General features: G+C 37.2%; 1 non-coding gene across 1 annotated transcript; it reads left to right on the top strand.

Annotated features, from left to right (window-relative positions):
• The first annotated feature begins 1909 nt into the window (after window positions 1–1909).
• On the top strand, window positions 1910–2017 carry LOC112724242 (small nucleolar RNA R71). The gene has a single exon (XR_003163415.1). It is a non-coding gene; the product is annotated as a small nucleolar RNA R71 (small nucleolar RNA).
• The last annotated feature ends 8621 nt before the right edge of the window (window positions 2018–10638 follow it).

Here is a 10638-nt window from a genome sequence, read left to right as displayed (position 1 = left end):
TGTTCTGGCGTTGAACGCCAGGCAGGTACTTCCTCCAGGGTGTGATTTTTCTTCTGCTGTTTTTTATTCCATTTTCAATTTTTATATTTATTTTGTGACTCCACATGATCATGAACCTATAAAGACATATAACTAAGAAAAATATAGTTAGATACAAATTGGGTTGCCTCCCAACAAGAGCTTCTTTAATGTCAGTAGCTTGACAGTGGGCTCTCATGGAGCCTCACAGATGTGCAGAGCTTTGTTGAGACTCTCCAACACCAAACTTAGAGTTTGGATATGGGAGTTCAACACCAAACTTAGAGTTTGGTTGTGGCCTCCCAACACCAAACTTAGAGTTTGACTGTGGGGGCTTTGATTGACTCTGCTTTGAGAGAAGCTTTTTCTGCTTCCTCTCCATGGATGCAGAGAGGGATCCTTGAGTTGTAAACACAAGGGAGTCCTCATTCCATTGAAGGACTAGTTCACCTCTGTCAACATCAGTCACAGCTCTTACTGTGGCCAGGAAAGGTCTTCCTAGGATGATGGATTCATCCTCTTCCTTTCCAGTATCCAAGACTATAAAATCAGCAGGGATGTAAAGGCCTTCAACCTTTACTAACACGTCCTCTACTTGTCCATAAGCCTGTTTTCTTGAACTGTCTGCCATCTCTAATGAGATTTTAGCAGCTTGCACCCCATAGATTCCCAGTTTCTCTATTACAGAGAGGGGCATGAGGTTTATTCCTGAACCAAGGTCACACAGAGCCTTAAAGATCATGGTGCCTATGGTACAGGGTATTATGAACTTTCCAGGATCCTGTCTCTTCTGAGGCAATGTCAGTTGATCCAGATCACTTAGTTCATTGATGAACAAGGGAGGTTCAACTTCCCAAGTATCAATACCAAATAATTTGGCATTCAGCTTTATGATTGCACCAAGGAACTTGGCAGCTTGCTCTTCGGTAACATCCTCATTCTCTTCAGAAGAGGAGTACTCATCAGAGCTCATGAAGGGCATAAGGAGGTTCAATGGAATCTCTATGGTCTCTAGATGAGCCTCAGAGTCCTTTGGTTCCTCAGAGGGAAACTCCTTATTCATCACTGGACGTCCCAGGAGGTCTTCCTCCTTGGGATTCACGTCCTCTCCTCTCCTCACAGGTTCGGCCATGGTGCTTATGTCAATGGCCTTGCACTCTCCTTTTGGAATCTCTTCTGTATTGCTTGGGAGAGTACTAGGAGGGATCTCAGTGATCCTTTTACTCAGCTGGCCCACTTGTGCTTCCAGATTTCTAATGGAAGACCTTGTTTCATTCATGAAACTTACAGTGGCCTTAGATAGATCAGAGACTAAGTTTGCTAAATTAGGAGTATTTTGTTCAGAGTTCTCTGTCTGTTGCTGAGTGGATGATGGAAAAGGTTTATTATTGTTAAACCTGTTTCTTCCACCATTATTAAAGCCTTGTTGAGGCTTTTGATCCTTCCATGAGAAATTTGGATGATTTCTCCATGATGAGTTATAGGTGTTTCCATAAGGTTCACCTAAGTAATTCACCTCTGCTATTGCAGGGTTCTCAGGATCATAAGCTTCTTCTTCAGAAGATGCCTCTTGAGTACTGTTGGATGCAGCTTGGATTCCATTCAGACTCTGAGAGATCATATTGACTTGCTGAGTCAATATTTTATTCTGAGCCAATATGGCATTCAGAGTATCAATCTCAAGAACTCCCTTCTTCATAGGCGTCCCATTATTCACAGGATTCTTTTCAGAAGTGTACATGAACTAGTTATTAGCAACCATGTCAATGAGTTCTTGAGCTTCTGCAGGCGTTTTCTTTAGGTGAATGGATCCACCTGCAGAAGTGTCCAGTGACATCTTTGATAGCTCAGATAAACCATCATAGAATATATCCAGGATGGTCCATTCTGAAAGCATGTCAGAAGGACACTTTTTGGTCAACTGTTTGTATCTTTCCCAAGCTTCATAGAGGGATTCACCTTCTTTCTGTTTGAAAGTTTGAACATCCACTCTAAGCTTGCTCAGCTTTTGAGGAGGAAAGAACTTGGCTAAAAAAGCCGTGACCAGCTTATCCCAAGAGTTTAGGCTATCTTTAGGTTGAGAGTCCAACCATATTCTAGCTCTGTCTCTTACAGCAAAAGGGAAAAGCATGAGCCTGTAGACTTCAGGATCTACTCCATTAGTCTTAACAGTATCACATATCTGCAAGAATTCAGTTAAGAACTGAAAAGGATCTTCAGATGGAAGTCCATGAAACTTGCAGTTCTGCTGCATCAGAGAAACTAATTGAGGTTTCAGCTCAAAGTTGTTTGCTCCAATGGCAGGAATGGAGATGCTTCTTCCATGTAAATTGGAATTAGGTGCAGTAAAGTCACCAAGCATCCTCCTTGCATTATTATTATTTTCGGCTGCCATCTCCTCTTCCTGTTTGAAAATTTCTGAAAGGTTATCTCTGGATTGTTGTAATTTAGCTTCTCTTAATTTTCTCTTCAGAGTCCTTTCAGGTTCTGGATCTGCTTCAACAAGAATGTTCTTGTCCTTGCTCCTGCTCATATGACAAAGAAGAGGGCACAGAAAAAATAATAATAATAATATGGATCCTTTATACCACAGTATAGGGATCCCTTTGTGAGTGGAAGAAAAGCGGGAGACAAAGAATGTGATGTAAAGAAAGAAACACAACTGTGAGGAGGGCAGAGATGTGAGATGAGATATTAGTAAATGAATAAATAAATAGAATAAGATAGGAGAGGGAGAATTTTCAAAAATAATTTTTGAAAAAGAGTTAGTGATTTTCGAAAATAGTTTTTGAAAAAGGTTAGTATTTTTTTTTCGAAATTTTTTTTTTAAAATAAAAAATAAAAAGTAATTAGTTAATAAAAAAGAAATTTTTGAAAAAGAGGGAAGATATTTTTAAAAATTAGGGAGAGAGAGAGTTAGTTAGATAGTTTTGAAAAAGTTAAGAAACAAACAAAAAGTTAGTTAGTTAGTTGAAACAATATTTGAAAAGAGAAGAAGTTAGGAAGTTGGAAAAGATATTTTGAAATTAGATTTTTGAAAAAGATAAGATGAGAAGATATTTTTGAGAAGATATGATTGAAATTAGTTTTGAAAAAGATTTGATTTTTAAAATCACAATTAATGACTTGATTCACAAGAAATCACAAGATATGATTCTAGAACTCAAAGTTTGAATCTTTCTTAACAAGTAAGTAACAAACTTGAAATTTTTGAATCAAAACATTAATTGTTATTGTTATTTTCGAAAATTTGATATAAAAATAAGAAAAAATTTTTGAAAAATATTTTTGGAATTTTCGAAAATACTTAAAAATTTTGAAAAAGATTTGATTTTTGAAAAAGATTTTGAAAAAGATGAGATTTTCAAATTGAAAATTTGATTTGACTCATAAAAACAACTAGAATTTTTTTTAAAAATTTTGAAAAAGTCAAATCTAATTTTTGAATTTGATGAGAGAAAAAAAAAAGAAAAGATATTTTTTTTTTATTTTTGAATTTTTATGATGAGAGAGAAAAACAAGAAAAATGATGCAATGCATGAAAGTTATGGATCAAAACAATGAATGCATGCAAAAATGCTATGAATGTCAAGATGAACACCAAGAACACTATGAATGTCAAGATGAACATCATAGACACAATTTTGAAAAATTTTTAATGCAAAGAAAACATGCAAGACACCAAACTTAGAATTCTTTAATGCTTAGACACTAAGAATTCAAGAATGCATATGAAAAACAAGAAAAGACACAAAACATGCAAATGCAAAGATCAAACAAGAAGACTTACCAAGAACAACTTGAAGATCATGAAGAACACTATGAATACATGGAAATTTTCGAAAAATGCAAAATGCATATGCAAGTGACACCAAACTTATGACATGACTCATGACTCAAACAAGAAACACAAAAAATATTTTTGATTTTTATGATTTTCTAATTTTTTTTGGATTTTTTTCGAAAATTATATGAAAAAGAAAAAAATAAGGATTCCAAAATTTTTAACATGAATTCCAGGAATCTTGCATTCTTAGTCTAAAGCTTCAGTCCAGGAATTAGACATGGCTCACTAGCCAGCCAAAACACTAGACATGGCCAATAGCCAGCCAAGCTTCAGCATGTAAATCAGACATGACATGCCTGACATACCCTACAGTTGTATAACAGCTGATGGTTGGAAGCCTCAGTCCAAATGAATTTAGACATGGCTTTACAGCCAGCCAGGCTTCACATGCTTCATGAAACACTAGAACTCATTCTTAAAAATTTTGAATAAATATATATATATATATTTTGAAAACATTTTTTTCGAAAACAAAAGAAGAATTTTTGAAAGATTTTTGAAAAATTTTTGAAAAGAAAACAAAAAGAAAATTACCTAATCTGAGCAACAGGATGAACCGTCAGTTGTCCAAACTCGAACAATCCCCGGCAACGGTGCCAAAAACTTGGTGCTGTTGCCGGATCAAACTTGGCACTGGTGTTACCGGACCAAAAGCTTGCCGAAAACTCAAACAATCCCCGGCAACGGCGCCAAAAACTTGGTATGCGAAATTGCTACTCAGGTTGTGAATTGTTGTTCGAAATTGATTCCCTGGCAATGGCACCAAAAACGGATGCACAGGACCATGGTCTAAACATATCCTCACAACTTCGCATAACTAACCAGCAAGTGCACTGAGTCGTCCAAGTAATACCTTACGTGAGTAAGGGTCGAATCCCACGGAGATTGTCGGTATGAAGCAAGCTATGGTCACCATGTAAATCTCAGTCAGGCGGATATAAAACAGTAATGGGTTTTCGAAAATAAATAATGGAATAGGGATAGAAATACTTATGTAATTCATTGGTGAGAATTTCATATAAGCGAATGGAGATGCTTTCGTTCCTCTGAACCTCTGCTTTCCTGCCGTCTTCATCCAATCAGTCTTACTCCTTTCCATGGCTGGCTTTATGTGATACATCACCATTGTCAATGGCTACTTTCGGTCTTCTCTCGGGAAAATGATCCAAATGCCCTGTCACGGCACGGCTAATCGTCTGGAGGCATCACCCTTGTCAATGGCTTCATCTTATCCTCTCAGTGAAAATGGTCAACGCACCCTGTCACGGCACGGCTATTCATCTGTCGGTTCTCGATCATGCTGGAATAGGATTTACTATCCTTTTGCGTCTGTCACTAACGCCCCGCAATCGCGAGTTTGGAGCTCGTCACAGTCATCCAATCATTGAATCCTACTTGGAATACCACAGACAAGGTTTAGACCTTCCGAATTCTCTTGAATGCCGCCATCATTCTAGCTTACACCACGAAGATTCTGGTTAGGAGATCTAAGAGATACTCATTCAGTCTAAGGTAGAACGGAAGTGGTTGTTAGGCACGCGTTCATAGGGAATGATGATCATTGTCACATTCATCACATTCAGATTGAAGTACGAATGAATATCTTAGAAGCGAAACAAGATGAATTGAATAGAAAACAGTAGTACTTTGCATTAATCTTTAAGGAACAGTAGAGCTCCACACCTTAATCTCTGGAGTGTAAAAACTCTACCGTTAAAAATACATAAGTGAAAGTCCAGGCATGGCCGAGTGGCCAGCCCTCAAACGTGATCTAAGATAGCATACAACTAATCAAAGATGCCTAATACAATAGTAAAAGGTCCTATTTATAATAAACTAGCTACTAGGGTTTACAGAAGTAAGTAATTGATGCATAAATCCACTTCTGGGGCCCACTTGGTGTGTGCTTGGGCTGAGCTTGAGTGTTGCACGTGTAGAGGTCCTTCTTGGAGTTGAACGCCAGTTTTTGTGCCAGTTTGGGCGTTCAACTCTGGTTTTAGGTCCTTTTCTGGCGCTGGACGCCAGATTTGGGCAGAAAGCTGGCGTTGAACTCCAGTTTACGTCGTCTATTCTTGGCCAAAGTATGGACTATTATATATTGTTGGAAAGCCCTGGATGTTTGCTTTCCAACGCAATTGGAAGCGCGCCATTTCGAGTTCTGTAGCTCCAGAAAATCCACTTTGAGTGCAGCGAGGTCAGAATCCAACAGCATCAGCAGTCCTTCTTCAACCTCTGAATCTGATTTTTGCTCAAGTCCCTCAATTTCAGTTAGAAAATACCTGAAATCATAGAAAAACACACAAACTCATAGTAAAGTCCAGAAATTTGAATTTAACATAAAAACTAATGAAAACATCCCTAAAAGTAACTAGATCCTACTAAAAATATACTAAAAACAATGTCAAAAAGCGTATAAATTATCCGCTCATTAGTCGTAGTGGTTTGAGCTCAGGTTTAGGAGGTTTCTCCTCTGGATGTTGCATAGCTTTGACAACATTCAACTTAAACTCATCCTCATTGACTCTCAGGGTTATTTCCCCTTTTTGGACGTCAATGAGGGTTCGTCCAGTTGCTAGGAATGGTCTTCCTAGAATGAGGGTTGCACTCTTGTGCTCCTCCATTTCCAGTACTACAAAGTCAGTAGGGAAGGCAAATGGCCCAACCTTGACAATCATGTCCTCAATTATGCCTGATGGGTATTTAATGGAGCCATCAGCAAGTTGAAGACAGATCCGAGTTGGTTTGACCTCTTCAGTCAAGCCAAGCTTTCTAATAGTGGATGCAGGGATTAGGTTGATGCTTGCCCCAAGATCACATAGAGCTGTCTTGGTACAAGCACCCTCTAATGTGCATGGTATCATAAAGCTTCCAGAATCCTTAAGCTTTTCGGGTAAGCTTGTTAGGATGACTGCACTGCATTCTTCAGTGAGAAAAACTTTTTCTGTTTCTCTCTAATCCTTCTTATGACTTAAGATCTCTTTCATGAACTTAGCATAAGAGGGTATTTGCTCAAGTGCCTCTACAAATGGGATCTTTATTTCAAGAGTCCTGAGATAGTCTGCAAAGCAGGCAAATTGTTTATCCTGTTCTGCTTGGCGGAGTTTCTGAGGATAAGGCATTTTGGTTTTATATTCTTCACCTTAGTTGCTACAGGTTTATTTCCTACAGAGGCAGGTTGATAAGCCTTGTTGAGGGAGCTATTATCAGCACTTGCAGGTGTCTGATCCCTCACTGGCATTTGAACGCCAGAACTGAACATGGATTGGGCGTTGAATGCCAGATTCTCACCCTTTTCTGGCATTTGAACGCCAGACTTATTCCTCTCTAGGCTCTTACTGTCCTCAGAGGGATTTTGGGTAGCAGGTTACTCATCCTCTGTCAGCTGTTCTTTTCTTGGCTTTCTACTGCTTTGAGTTGAGGTATTTAATGTTTTTCCACTTCTTAGTTGAACTGCTTGGCACTCCTCTGTTATCTATTTTGATAATTAGTGTTTTGTCTGATTTAATTGTGATTCCATATCCTTGTTAGCATTTTTGGTTTCTTGTAGCATCTCCTTAAATTCTGCTAACTGCCTTGTTATAGAAGATAGTTGCTAATTGAGTTCAGCAACTTGTTCCTGAGGACTAAAGTCAGTTGATACTGCCTTGGCTTCTTCTTTCATGGATGACTCATTACTTATGTACAGATGCTGATTTCTAGCAACTATATCAATAAGCTCTTGAGCCTCTTCAATAGTCTTTCTTATGTGTATAGATCCACCAGCTGAGTGGTCTAGAGATACCTGAGCTTTTTCTGTAAGCCCGTAGTAGAAGATATCTAACTGCACCCACTCTGAAAACATTTCAGAGGGGCATTTCCTTAGTATCCCTCTGTACCTCTCCCAGGCATTATAAAGGGATTCATCATCCTCTTGTTTAAAGCCTTGGATGTCCAGCCTTAGCTGTGTCATCCTTTTTGGAGGAAAATATTGATTCAGGAATTTGTCTGATAACTGTTTCTATGTTCTTATGCTTGCTGTGGGTTGGTTATTTAACCACCTCTTAGCTTGATCTTTTACAGCAAACGGAAACAGCAACAGCCTGTATACGTCCTGATCTACCTCCTTGTCACGCACTGTGTCAGCAATTTGCAAGAAGTGCGCCAGAAACTCAGTAGGTTCTTCCTATGGAAGACCGGAATACTGGCAATTTTGCTGTACCATGACAATGAGCTGAGGATTTAGCTCAAAACTGCTTGCTTTGATGGGAGGTATACAGATGCTACTCCCATATGCAGCAGTAATGGGGTTAGTATATGACCCCAGAGTCCTTCTGGACTGTTCATTTCTACTTAGGTCCATGATGGAAAAAGGGAGATAATGCAGATTGCAAATAAAATTTTTTTTTTGAAAACCGAAATTAAAATAAAATAAAATAAATGAAAAATTGACTATAATTTTGAAAATTTGAATAAAAAGAAATAAAAGAAAATTGAAAACTAAATTAATTAATTAAAAAGATTTGAAAAAGATGTGGGTGAGGATTTTCGAAAAAAATGAAGAGAGAGAAATTCGTTAGGAAGTTTTGAAAAAGATGTCTTAAAATTAAAGATACTTGTAAGAAAATAAAATAAAATAAAAAATAAAAAAAAGAAAAGATATGAAAAAGATTTGATTTTAAGATTTGAGATTACAAAAGATAAGATAAGCTAGGTAAGAGAAGATAAGGAATTTAAATTAAAAAGTTTTGAAATTTAAATTTTAAATTTTGAATTTTGAATTTTCGAAAAAGTCAACAATATAAGATAAGGATTTGAAAAAGATTTAAATTTTGAAAAGATTTGATTTTTAAATTTGAAAATTAAATTTTGAATTTTAAATTTTGAAATCTGAATTTTGAAATTTGAATTTTGAATTTTGGAAGTTGAAATTTGAAATTTGAAATAAGATAAGATAAGTTTTAAAAAAGGTATTTAATGTATATAATTTTTTTTAATACTAATAATTTGAAAACGCACAAGAAAAACAAGAAAATACACAGAACAGGAAAAACTAAAGATCAAATAAGAAAAATAGCCAGAACAACTTGAAAATCAAGAAAGAACAATGAACACAAATTCAAAAATTTAAAAGAAAATAAAAACATGCAATTGACACCACACTTAAAATATGAAACTAAACTCAAACAGAAAAACTCAATTATTAGTTTATAAAAATTTTCAAAAAATTTAAAAGAGAAAATAAGGATTTAAAGAAAATTTTAACCAAAAACAATAATAGAAGACGCAATTTTAGTGAATCTAAACTAAAAAGATAAAATTTTCCTAAACTAAGCAATAAAATAAACCGTCAGTTGCCCAAATTCGAACAATCCCTGGCAATGGCGCCAAAAAATTGGTGCACGAATTGTAAATCACACTTTTCACAACTCGTACCACTAACCAGCAAGTGCACTGGGTCGTCCAAGTAATACCTTACGTGAGTAAGGGTCGATCCCACGGAGATTGTCGGCTTGAAGCAAGCTATGATTATTTTGTAATTCTTAGTCAGGAGATCAATAATAAGAGTGATTATATTTATGAAGAGTAAAAAGCATAAATTAAATAGTACTTGTATGCAGTAATGGAGAATAGATTGAGGTTTTAGAGATGCTCTGCCTTCTGAATCTCTGCTTTTCTACTGTCTTCTTCTTTACGCACGCAGGTCTCCTTCCATGGCAAGCTGTATGTTGGTGGATCACCGTTGTCAATGACTACCATCCATCCTCTCAGTGAAAATGTTCCAAATGCATTGTCACCGCATGGCTAATCATCTATCGGTTCTCACTCATGTTGGAATAGAATCCGTTGATTCTTTTGCGTCTGTCACTACGCCGAACACTCGTGAGTTTGAAGCTCGTCATAGTCATCCCTTCCCTGATCCTACTCGGAATACTACAGAAAAGGTTTAGACTTTTCAGATCTCAGGAATGGCCGCCAATAATTCTAGCTTATACCACGAAGACTCTGATCATGAACCAAGAGGCTAAGAGATACACACTCAATCTAAGGTAGAACGGAAGTGGTTGTCAGGCACGCGTTCATAGGTTGAGAATGATGATGAGTGTCACGGATCATCACATTCATCATGGTTAAGTACGAGTGAATATCTTAGAATAGAAACTAGCGTGTTTGAATAGAAAACAGAAGTAATTGCATTAATTCATCGAGACATAGCAGAGCTCCTCACGTCCAATCATGGAGTTTAGAGACTCATGCCGTAGAGATACAATGTAAAACGTGAAAATGTCATGAGGTACAAAATAAATCTCTACATGTTGTTTAAATACTAAACAAGTAACCTATGTTTATAGAAAATGAGTAAACTACAATAGATAGTGCAGAAATCCACTTCCGGGGCACACTTGGTGTGTGCTGGGACTGAGACTTGGGCTTTACACGTCCTTAGGCTGTTTCTGGAGTTAAACGCCAGGTTGTAACCTGTTTTGGGCATTTAAATCCAACTTGTAACCTGTTTCTGGCGTTTAACGCCAGAATGGAACATGGAACTGGCGTTAAACGCCAATTTATGTCATTTATCTTTGAGCAAAATATGGACTATTAAATATTGCTGGAAAGCCCTGGATGTCTACTTTCCAACGCAATTGAGAGCGCGCCAATTGGTTTTCTGCAGCTCCAGAAAATCCATTTCAAGTGCAGGGAGGTCAGAATGCAACAGCATCTGCAGTCCTTTTTCAGCCTCTGAATCAGATTTTTGCTCAGGTCCCTCAATTTTAGCAAGAAAATACCTGAAATCA

This window comes from Arachis hypogaea, chromosome 11, assembly GCF_003086295.3.
Source record: "Arachis hypogaea cultivar Tifrunner chromosome 11, arahy.Tifrunner.gnm2.J5K5, whole genome shotgun sequence".
NCBI lineage: Eukaryota > Viridiplantae > Streptophyta > Magnoliopsida > Fabales > Fabaceae > Arachis > Arachis hypogaea.
This window is presented reverse-complemented; position numbering and strand designations above follow the sequence as displayed.